The sequence below is a fragment of the Callionymus lyra genome, chromosome 7 (assembly GCF_982586985.1).
Source record: "Callionymus lyra chromosome 7, fCalLyr1.hap1.1, whole genome shotgun sequence".
Lineage (NCBI taxonomy): Eukaryota > Metazoa > Chordata > Actinopteri > Syngnathiformes > Callionymidae > Callionymus > Callionymus lyra.
The window spans coordinates 6,207,886-6,219,906 of NC_141824.1; the positions used below are offsets into that span (position 1 = coordinate 6,207,886).

The window sequence follows — 12,021 nt, forward strand, 5'->3', positions numbered from 1 at the left end:
ATGACACTGCTTCATGAAGAATACTTACAAAGTATATTATTAATTGACATTTGTTTATTCTAATATTGACTTTACTACGTGTGTTTTTTAAATAATGTAGAAACCTAGTTTGAAAGTATTGTGGTGCATGTGTTTGATTTGTAAATACATTTCATGTTGTGTATTTAATGTGAATCACACAGTATCATGTTTGTTCAACTAAAATAAAAAATCAACCATCACTATAATAGTTTGGTGTGAGGATGGAGTGTGATGTTGGTGCAGAGTTAAGTTAAATTAAGACTAAGTTAAATTTCTATAATTCTTAACTTAAGAAATGTGTTTGTAAAGTGTTTGGTGTCACTAACCATGATGAAGAGTTGTGATATTCCTTCCTGAGTGTGAAGCAGACAGAGAATAATGATTGACTTCATATGTTCTCTGTCATTGATGATCCTTCTTTACTTCCTTGTGCAGTATTGAGAGGAATATGATCAGAGTGGTTGTTATGTACAATACAATATATGAAAACATTTGTATCTGTTAATCTACATCTCTACTGTCTCCTTGAGCAGATACATACAACTCTCCACTGGAGGTAGATGCTCTTGCTCATTCATTGTGGTCACTTTAATCTTTTCCACTACAGTGTTTCCTCCTCCTGCTCTTGAGGAGAGTGAGAGGTTTAAGGTTCATTTAGTGGCTCCAGCAAAAACAAGCCCTCATCTCTGTGACAGACTGCTTTGACCAGAAGAGTGGTGAAGGTCTGATGAAGCTTCATGAAGCAGTGTCATTATTTTCCACTAGATGGTGCTCTCTGCAATATTTTCCTTTGTTTTGAACAACTGTTTTAATTAAACATCACTTTTTTTTCTTCTTTCGTTTAGACAGTATTTATATTCTTACACAATTGACACCAGAGAGTTTAGTCTGAAGAATTTACTAGTTTACTGTAAATCTATTGAATTCCTAAAAAATCAGGCATCCTGGAGAAAAAAGTTCTGTTCATAAACAATGCATTTATTTATCTGATTAATTTCACAACAAAGTTATCAGCAAAAATATATCTCAACAACCATATCAGTAATAGTTGTACGTGTGTTTAAATATTCAGGTTTTTAACAAAATACAAACACATATCTCTACTAGTCTCACAAATCAATGAATCTGACAAATAAAAGTTTCTGCTTCTGAATCCTTTAAGCAGAAATGATGCCAAACTTGATGGTTTGTTAGAGCAAATGAATCCTAAAGCTTTAGTTAAGGATGAACTACTCTAATGGAAGTCTTCAGTGGTTCATGAGGCTTAATCTCACCATTACTGCTAAACTCATAGAAACGTTTGAAATTTAACCATGTTGTTATGAACCAACAACCACTCTGATCATATTCCTCTCAATACTGCACAAGGAAGTAAAGAAGGATCATCAATGACAGAGAACATATGAAGTCAATCATTATTCTCTGTCTGCTTCACACTCAGGAAGGAATATCACAACTCTTCATCATGGTTAGTGACACCAAACACTTTACAAACACATTTCTTAAGTTAAGAACTATAGAAATGATCCCTGAAAGTATAGTCTTAACTTAACTCTGCACCAACATCACACTCCATCCTCACACCAAACTATTATAATGACGGTTGAATCGTTGTTTTTTTTCATTTCACAGTTTATAAACAACATCTATACAAAAACAACAGGTTACCTATGTAACCTTGGTTCTACAAATGATTGTGACACTCTCTATAGGATGATTCTATGGATAACCTCTCTTGGCCCTGACTCTGAAAAAGAACAAAGCACTCACCACCTCTTTACATGTGACCTGCACTGAAACACACCAGCAATATATTCGTGCCTCTGACTTTCTTCACCGTCCTCAACTAGCAGACAAGTGGACACACTGGACAGAGTAGATGAAGATTCATCCACTCTGGACCAGAGTGAAGGGGTGGGTAGAAAGCCCAGAAGGAGACCACTCTGGTCCTCACAGTGCAGGTATGAACCTTCTAAAGAAAGAGGGTTCAAACATAGCATGACAGTTGCAATCCGTCTGATGGACAAACCAAACATGTCATCAGTACAATTAGCTGACACTGACGTGAGCAGCAGAAGCATCTTGAGGGACAAAATGTCCAAATGTCATCTGAGGCCAGAGTCTCAGTGGTCCATGAAGAAAACACTTCAGCAGTGGTAAGTAGTGATGGTCTGATGAAGCTTTATGAAGCAGTGTCATTATTTTCAGAGAACACTAGATGACGGTCTCTGCACTATTTTCTTTTTTTTCAAACTTAAGTTTTATTAGAATTTTCCACATTAAGGCAAACACACATACATCACAGAAAATAAAAAACACAAAACAAAAATAAAAAAATAAAAAAATAAAAATGGGGGTTGTTCATGTTTCTTACATGCATCTTTCAATATATAAAGTACACACTGATACAGTCCAAGTATTTCACAGGTGTCGTTGTTGTGTAAACAGAGTCCACTTTTTCCATTTTTCTATAAATTTGTCTTCTTGTGTCCTTATCCTGTGGGTTAAAAGTGCCATTTCAAAAACTCCTTTGACAATGTAAGTCCATTCTTCCACTGGTTTTCGTATTGTGCCATTTTTTGGTAATGGCCTTTTTAGCGGCTGCCACTAGTATTTTAAATAAATATTTGTCTTCCTTGTTTACAATGTTTGAATTTAAGCCCAGGTACAAAATTGAACATGCAGGTGGAATATTATAGCCCAAGATGTTTTCAACTGCTTCATGCACATCCTTCCAATATTTCCTGATTTTAGAGCAATACCAGAAAACATGAGCATCGACATTGACTTCGTTACAATCTCTCCAACACGACTGGTCCGATGACAGTTGTCTGCTTTTAATTTTTGGTGTAATGAAATATCTTATTACATTTTTCCAGCAGTGTTCCCTCCAGATACGAGAAGATGTCGTAGAATGCTGCGTCTTCCAAATATGTGACCATTCTTCTTGACTTATACTGATATGGAACTCTTTTTCCCACTTTTCCTTTACATCATTTGTTGTCTTTCCCTTAGTTTCCATCATTTGCTTGTATAATGTTGAGACAATTTTACACTTCTTGCCGTTATAGGTTCCAATCAAAGTTTGGATTATACCATTTCTGTTTTCATTCATGTTTGGTTTAATTTGTTTGTCATAGAAGTCCCGTAATTGTAAGAATCTAAAGTGGTCTCTGTTATTTAGAGAGTATATTTGTTTCAGTTCTTGGAAGCTCATCATTTTGCCATGTTTTGTGTCTGTGCATATTGCAGTTAAACCTGGATCCACTGCCTGAACTGTAAATCCAGATTATTTGGAGTGAAATTTTTATTGTATGCTATCCAACTGAATATTTTAATTTCATTTTCCAATTTGTGTTTTCTGACCACCTTGAACCACATTTCAAGTGTGAATTGACTTATTGTATCTAATTGGTTACTATATTCCTTCATGGTTTTTCTGTCTCCAATTAGACTTCGAATTTCCTGATCTCTACATTTTTCTTCTAGATTTTTCCATTTTGCGTCAAAGTGTTGGTCACACCAACTTATAATTGGTCCTATCTGGGCCGCAAGATAGTATCCTCTCATGTTTGGTAAAGCCATCCCACCTCCCTCTTTACTAATCTGTAAGGTTTCAAATGTTACTCTCGGGTTTTGTCCATTCCATATAAATCTAGAGAACAATTTGTCCCACACTCTGAATAGAATCTCTGGTACCTCAACTGGTAATGCTTGAAACAGGTAAAGTAATCTAGGTAGGATGTTCATCTTGATTGTATCTATTCTTGAACTCAAATCCAGTGTAAGGGGACCCCACTTTTCTAGGTCAGTTTTAATTTCTTTATGTAGTTTGCTATAATTTTCTTCAGACAGTTTCTTGTATTCCTTGGTCAAGGTGACCCCTAGGTATGTTATTTTTTTGGCAAACCAATTTGTGTTTAATATTATTTTGAGATTCTCAGATGGAGTAAAATTCATTGCCATAATTTGCGTTTTTGCTCAATTTAATTTGTAGCCAGAACAGGAGCCAAATGCTTCCATGTGTTGTATTACTTTTGGAATACTAGTTTCTGGTTCTGGTAAATAACATATTATGTCATCTGCAAAAAGTCCAATAATTTGTTTTTGGTGATTCATTTCTATACCTTTAAGTTCCTTGTTTTGTCGGATTGCTTGGGCCAATGGTTCGATACAAATAGCAAAAAGAGTTGGTGAGAGGCAACAACCTTGTCTTGTAGATCTTTCTAAGGTAATAGGGTCTGATAGACTAGCATTTATTCTTATTCTTGCGGTCGGCTTTTGATTGAGCGATCTAATGCATCGTATTGCTTTACTATTTAGTCCAAATTTCTCTAGTACAAGATACAGGAATGACCAATTAACGCAATCAAACGCTTTTTCTGCATCAAAGCTTATGAGGACAGCTGAGATGTTGTTACGTTCCACATGATCTATTACATGCATAGTCCTCCTAATATTGTCATGCGTTTGACGGCCCTTGATAAATCCGGTCTGATCCTCATCAATTATCTCTGTCATGAATGTGCTGTATCTTTTTGCTATGATGGAAGTGTAAAGTTTATAATCTATGTTTAATAATGAGATCGGCCTGTCGTCTTCACACTTCTCACTGGTTTTCTTTTTTGGGATAACTGAGATGATAGCTTCGCTCCAAGACGGAGGAATCACACCCTGTTCAAGAGTGTAGTTAAATGATGTGTGTAGCATCGGGGTCAGCTGTTCATTGAATGTTTTATACCATTCAGACGGTAAACCGTCACTACCTGGTTATTTATTTGATTTGAACCTTCCAATTGCTCGCTCTATTTCCACTTTTGTTATCGGTGTTGTTAGGAGGTCATTTTGCTTTGTGCCGATGCATGGTAGATCTAGTGAGTTAAGAAAAGTTTTGATTTGACTTATGTCGGCAGAAGGTGGTTGTTTATACAAATTCTCATAATCATTTCTAAATTTAGTTTCTATTTCCTCTAAATCAAAAGTGGCTTCATTTGTTAAAGCATCTCTAATTTTATGAACGGAGCGGTCGATCTGCTGTTTTTTAAGTCTTCTTGCCAAAAGTCTCGTTCCTCTTGACCCCATCTCGTAATATGACTCTTTTAAATACCTAGTTCTTTTTTCTACTTCTGAATTTAATTGTCTTTTTATGTTCTCCCTGGTTTCTTGTATCTTTGGAAGTAGAGTGGGGTCCTGGCTGTTTTTGTGTTGTCGTTCTAACCTTAGTAGTTTTTCTTTCTCGTCCTTATATGCTGCTTCTCTTGTTTTTTTCAGTAAAGAGCACTTTGCTATAATATTTCCCCGCATAACTGCTTTAAGAGCATCCCACACTATTGCAGGGTTAACCTCACCATTTTCCTTTTCTTTTTGATATGTGAAAATATCATTTTTGATTTCTTCAACTATTTTTTTCTTGTTCAGAATACCAATATTCAACCTCCACATTGTTTTTTTAACTCGTGATTTTAGTTTAATTTTGAATATTACTGGGCTGTGGTCAGATATATCCGCTTCTCCTATTACACACTGTTCTACTTTGTAAAAATCTTCTTGATTTAGAAAGAAATAGTCGATCCTTGCATAGCTTCCGTTAGGTGCAGAGTAGTGTGTGTAATCCCTGTTTTTTGGATGTAACCTTCTCCATAGATCCATCATACCGTAGTCTCTTAACATGTTTTTCATTGTTTTTGTAACATGGTTCATATTTCTTCTATTGTTGGATGGATCTAATGTACTGTTTAATACCACATTGAAGTCTCCTCCACAAATAAGTGTCCCATTCATTTCTGTTACAATATTGTCAAATACCTGTATATATATACACCAATTATTATCTTTTATATATACATATATATACTTTATATGTGTATATATAAAATATAATAATATAACAACAACAACACTTCATCAATGCTGAGGCATTATAGAGCCCTGCATGAGAGCTTGGAGACCAACGAGACAATTGAACCAACGTCAGGCAAGCTAGATGGCTTCTTTCAAATTCATTTATTTACTATACTACTGTTTGTTATTTATTTTATGTGGTCACTTACATGCAGCTTTTCTGTTTTAGGAAGCAAACTCTGGCATCGTTTAGATGCCACAGTACAGCAGACCAGGCCGAGGAATGAAACGGTTGATGCTACGGTGGCGGTGAAGACCTACCTCAACGAACACAATATTCCTAGAAACGAGGACCCCCTACAGTACTGGGCGAAATGTAAAAATATACACCCATCTCTATTTCAGCTGGCCATGAAAATACTGTGTACCCCGGCTTCATCCGTCCCCTGCGAAAGGATTTTTCCCAAAGCCGGGGAAATAATCAGTAAAAAAAGAAACCGGCTAAAGCCCAGTACTGTGGGAAAATTGCTTTTTTTAAATAAAAATGAATAATTATTTTTTAAAAAAACAAGGTTGTCAAGCACATTTTTTAATATCAGAATCATTTGCGCACAAATATGCAATGCTCCCAATTGTCCACATGATGGCATGGTCGTGCAAATGAAGCCTCACGAGGCTTTGCTCCAAAGATGAACTACTCGGCTGGGAGGCTTCGGTGCTTCATGAGGCTTCATCTCGCCATCACTACCATAGGATGTTTATATTAAACTTTGACAGAACCAACAACCACTCTGATCATATTCCTCTCAATACTGCACAAGGAAGTAAAGAAGGATCATCAATGACAGAGAACATATGAAGTGAATCATTATTCTCTGTCTGCTTCACACTCAGGAAGGAATATCACAACTCTTCATCATGGTTAGTGACACCAAACACTTTACAAACACATTTCTTAAGTTAAGAACTATAGAAATGATCCCTGAAAGTATAGTCTTAACTTAACTCTGCACCAACATCACACTCCATCCTCACACCAAACCATTACAGTGACGATCCAAAGGTGACCTTTGTGTTGAAGGAATGGCTTCATAAAAATCATTGTAAGGACCTGGAGTCTCTTAGTCAGTCTCCAGATCTAAACCTCATAGATCACAGATGTCAAATCAGTCCAGAAAAGTGCTTGTTCTTTGTAGTGTAGTTCACAGAAATAAAGAATATTTTACTCAAAATGATTCAATAAATGACATTTGTTTCTTATAATATTGACTTTACCCCATGTGTGTGAAAGCTTTATGGTTCATGTGTTTGATATAAACATACATTTCATGTTGTGTATTTAATAGTGATGTGTTGATGAAGCCAAATGAAACAGTGTCATGTTGTTTAGAGGTCAGTAGGTGGCGCCATCAGTTTAAAAATTATGTTTCATTAGAAAAGTTGTTCAAAACAATGGAAAATAGTGCAGAGACCGCCATCTAGTGGACACTTAAAAATAATGACACTGCTTCATCAAGCTAAGAAGTACAAAGCACTTTCAATACTTACAAAGTATTTTATTAATTGACTTTTGTTTATTATAATATTGACTTTACTTTTTGTGTTTTTTAAATAATGTAGAAACCTAGTTTGAAAGTATTGTGGTGCATGTGTTTGATTTGTAAATACATTTCATGTTGTGTATTTAATGTGAATCACACAGTATCATGTTTGTTCAAATGAATGAATGCAGAAGAAAAATAATAAATACAAAATCAACCATCACTATAATAGTTTGGTGTGAGGATGGAGTGTGATGTTGGTGCAGAGATAAGTTAAGACTATACTTTCAGGGATCATTTCTATAGTTCTTAACTTAAGAAATGTGTTTGTAAAGTGTTTGGTGTCACTAACCATGATGAAGAGTTGTGATATTCCTTCCTGAGTGTGAAGCAGACAGAGAATAATGATTGACTTCATATGTTCTCTGTCATTGATGATCCTTCTTTACTTCCTTGTGCAGTATTGAGAGGAATATGATCAGAGTGGTTGTTGGTTCATAACAACTAAATGTTAAACCTTTATGAGTTTAGCAGTAATGGTGAGATTAAGCCTCATGAACCACTGAAGACTTCCATTAGAGTAGTTCATCCTTAACTAAAGCTTTAGGATTCATTTGCTCTAACAAACCATCAAGTTTGGCATCATTTCTGCTTAAAGGATTCAGAAGCAGAAACTTTTATTTGTCAGATTCATTGATTTGTGAGACTAGTAGAGATATGTGTTTGTATTTTGTTAAAAACCTGAATATTTAGGGGCGCTGTTGAGCATAGCAATGGAGTAGACATGTTTTTTGGAGCTCCACAGAACGACTATATAAAAGTAATTTTTTCAGCGCACTTTTTGGAAAACATTCGAATTTTACCTTTGCTAAACCATATGCCTAAAAACCGAAACTTTGAAATGGCTGGTAAATCAAGCAAAGGTGGGCAAACAGCGACTCAAGCCACGAGGCCTTCGCCTTCGACGCCGACTTTAGCCCCGAGCTCCATTGAAGTAGCTTTCCTGAGAAGGAGTGTCTCCGCACCCGACGCGTCGGTCACTGAATCGCTCAAGATGGAACTACTATCTTCGGTGCGCAAGGATTTACTTGAAATCCTTCAAACAGAAGTTGGCGCAGTGTTGGAAAGTGAGATGGCGGTGATTCCAGCGGATATTGGTGCAGCGAGAGCGGAGCTCAAAGAATACAGGTCGACGATCAACTCTGAACTCTGACCTCTGAACTCTCCGCCATGAAAGCTACGGTGAAGGATGTGGAAGAAAGTTTGTCAACGTGCACGGATGATGTTGTTTCACTCAAGAAGGAGGTGAAGCGGCTCACGGGGGTCGTGGACCAACTTCACAATAAATGCGAGGACTTGGAGGCGAGGTCGCGGAGGAACAATGGAAGGATCGTCGGAATCCCGGAGACCCGTGAATGCAACACCGAGTCTGTGTCCTTCTGCAGCCTTTGATCTGAAGGACGCTCCTGGACAGAACCGTCTCTCCCCGCCTGGATCTACAGAGGGACGCCGGTCAAACACCATCATAGCCCGCGTTCACTACTTCCAAGACTGTGAAAACATCCTGAGACTCGCTCGGATCAAACAACGCATCAGTGTGGACGGAGTCAGCATCTCAGTGTTTCCTGACCCGACAAGTGTTGCCAAAGCACGCGCGGCGTTCAATGACGTCAAGAGTCGGTTTCGTGGAGTGGACGGGGTTCGCTTCGGATTTGCTTATCCTGCCCGCTTCAGAATCACCTACAAGAATGTGGAGAAATCCTTCTACTGCTGCAGAGGCGCGAGTATGTCAACAAAAACATCAGTGGAGCCTTAATTGTATTAAGTCAAGTTCTGTTGGGGCCAACTTTAGCTTCCTGAGCGTGTTAGTGCAGATACCTTTTATGGTAGGTTTATTTGTTGATGTTGTTTTTGTTTGTTTATGTTTACTCCATACAGTTACAAGTGTATTTACACCCATGTTAAAATATGAGTCACAACCCACTGTCTTTAGGTTCAACACGTTTTATAAGCTGGAACGTAAAAGGAGTGAACCGAAACACTGGTGATTGCTCCTGATGATAAGATTCCAGGGTTGAGTCAGTACTTGGGTGACTTAGGTCAGTCTGTCAAACTGAGCCTGAGAAACCTGGGTGTTGTATTTGATAAAGACATGTCTCTTGTTCAACACTGTAGAAAACTGACCAGAAACTGTTTCCTTCAACTGAGAAAAATCTCTAAACTTGGGAAAATGTTGTTGGAACATGATCTGGATCTTATAATCCATGCGTTTGTTTCTTCTCGTCTGGACTATTGTAACAGTTTGTTTTCATGTCTTAACAAGAAGGATCGTCTCGTCTGCAGTTGATTCAGAACTCTGCAGCCAGAATTCTGACCCGCTCTAGTAGAAGAACTCACATTTCTCCGATCCTTAAAACTCTTCACTGGCTTCCAGTTTCTTTCAGGATCAACTTTAAAATTCTGGTTCTTACTTTCAGATCTATTCATGGTCAGGCTCCTCCTTACATCACTGATCTGATCCAGCCTTACACCCCAGCTCGGGCTCTGAGGTCTGTGGATCAGAATCTACTGATGGTTCCACGCACACGATTCACGACCAGAGGAGAGAAATCTTTTCAGGCTGTTGCTCCTAAGCTTTGGAACGATCTTCTCTCTCTTTGCTCTTGATGGATCTACTGACTCCTTTAAGAAACATCTTAAGACGTTTCTATTTGTTCAGGCTTTTCCTTGAATTTCTCGAACTCCTGTGTTGTTCTCAGTATTATCTTTATCTTTAAAGTATGTACTTTTTTGAGTATTGTTTTGATTGTTTAAGCGCTTTGTGACCCTGGTCTCGAAAAGCGCTATATAAATAAATATTACTTACTTACTTACTATTAAGCGTAACAAAGCTCTTACACACCTGAAGTCATTAGGTGGAGAGATAATTTTCTTACAAGAGACACACTTACGTCCAGAAGAACACTCAAAGTTAAAGAGGGGATGATAGAACATCACTCTGATTATGGGGATAGGTCAAGAGGAGCTGCCATACTTATTAGAAAAGGAGTCTGTTTTCAACTAAACAATTTCATATCTGATAACAAGGGAAGATATATCATAGTCGTGGGTAGATTGTCTGGAACTGAGGCGGCACTAGTTAATGTTTATGGCCCTAACTGATCCTCACTTCTTCTCTAGACTAATAGCAACTATTCCAGATCCTAACAAATATAACATCATTTTAGGAGGTGACTTTAATCTCGTACCTGAGCCAACGTTAGATAGATCCTCCACAAAACTTCAAAATAATTGATCAAAATCAGCAAATACAGTAAATCTCATTAAACAATCTTATGCACTTACTGACCCCTGGAGGAAATTAAACCTCACTACCAAACAATATTCTTTTTTTTCACATGTCCACCAATCGTTTTCGAGGATAGACTTTTTTCTGATAGACAACAGAATTTTGCCGTGTGTAACAAAATGCCAATACCACAGTATTGTGATTTCCCATCATGCACCAGTCCAACTGGACAAAGCATTTCCAGACAGTGCACCAGTTCAACGCACATGGCGTCTTGACCCGCTCTTATTGTCAAGCAAAAACTTTCAACATTTTCTCTCGGATCAAATTGATTTCTTTCTTGACATCAATATTACTCCCGGGATGTCCTACACTTCAATCTGGGAGGCACTCAAAGCTTATCTAAGGGGACAAATGATTTCATTTTCAGCAAATGTCAAGAAAGAAAGAACTAAACGCCTCAATGAGATACAGCAGAAATGATTACAATTAGATAAAAAATGTGCATCTCAGCCTAATCCGTCCTTATTCAATGAAAGACAATTATTACAAGCCGAATACAATCATTTAACCACTGTCCAAATTGAGAAACTCCTCCTGAAAACAAAACAAACCTACTATGAACACAGTGACAAAGTGGCTCGACTACTGTCACCAAATCAAACAATCGGCAGCAAATCGTATCATTTCTGAAATGAATACAGCTGAGGGTTTGACATCTGTACATCCACAAACTATTAATGACCAGTTCAGAACATTTTATAGTAACCTTTATACCTCTGAGACTTCTGCAACATCATTGGAGATTGAGGACTTTTTAGAAAATATGCAAATTCCCCAAATGAATAAACAAGAACAATCTGTTATAGACTCCAGAATAACAACAGAGGAAATAACTCTAGCTATAAACTCAATGCAAAGCGGAAAAGCACCTGGTCCAGATGGATTCCCCACTGAATTTTATCAAATGTTTTCAAATAAACTTTCACCTATTTTAAGTAAATTATTTGAAGAAACACGTATAACTTTAAAACTACCACCAAAAATGAATCAGGCAACTATTACAGTTATACCTAAAAAAGGAAAAGACCCGCGAGAATGTGGCTCGTACCTTACCTTACCTTACCTTACCTTACCTTACCTTACCTTACCGGCCCATAAGCCTTCTCTGCTGCGACTATAAAATTCTCACTAAAGTTCTGTCTCGTCGTCTGGAAACAGTGACCAAAATAATCCACCCTGACCAGACTTGTTCTGTGCCAGGTAGGCAATCTTTCTTTAACATGCGACGTTTACTTAATATTTTATATAATTCCCATTCCACTGAAA

General features: G+C 37.5%; 1 protein-coding gene, 3 non-coding genes and 1 pseudogene across 4 annotated transcripts in view; 2 read left to right on the forward strand and 3 right to left on the reverse strand.

Moving 5' to 3' along the window:
- Positions 1–12,021, reverse strand: part of LOC148074856 (serine/threonine-protein kinase B-raf-like) — a 55,074-nt gene that overhangs the window by 30,562 nt on the left and 12,491 nt on the right. The gene's annotated exons all lie outside the window — the stretch shown is intronic.
- Positions 285–483, forward strand: LOC148074860 (small nucleolar RNA U3; annotated as a pseudogene).
- On the reverse strand, positions 1,354–1,566 carry LOC148074861 (small nucleolar RNA U3). The gene has a single exon (XR_015711961.1). It is a non-coding gene; the product is annotated as a small nucleolar RNA U3 (small nucleolar RNA).
- On the reverse strand, positions 6,648–6,860 carry LOC148074862 (small nucleolar RNA U3). The gene has a single exon (XR_015711895.1). It is a non-coding gene; the product is annotated as a small nucleolar RNA U3 (small nucleolar RNA).
- On the forward strand, positions 7,679–7,891 carry LOC148074863 (small nucleolar RNA U3). The gene has a single exon (XR_015711962.1). It is a non-coding gene; the product is annotated as a small nucleolar RNA U3 (small nucleolar RNA).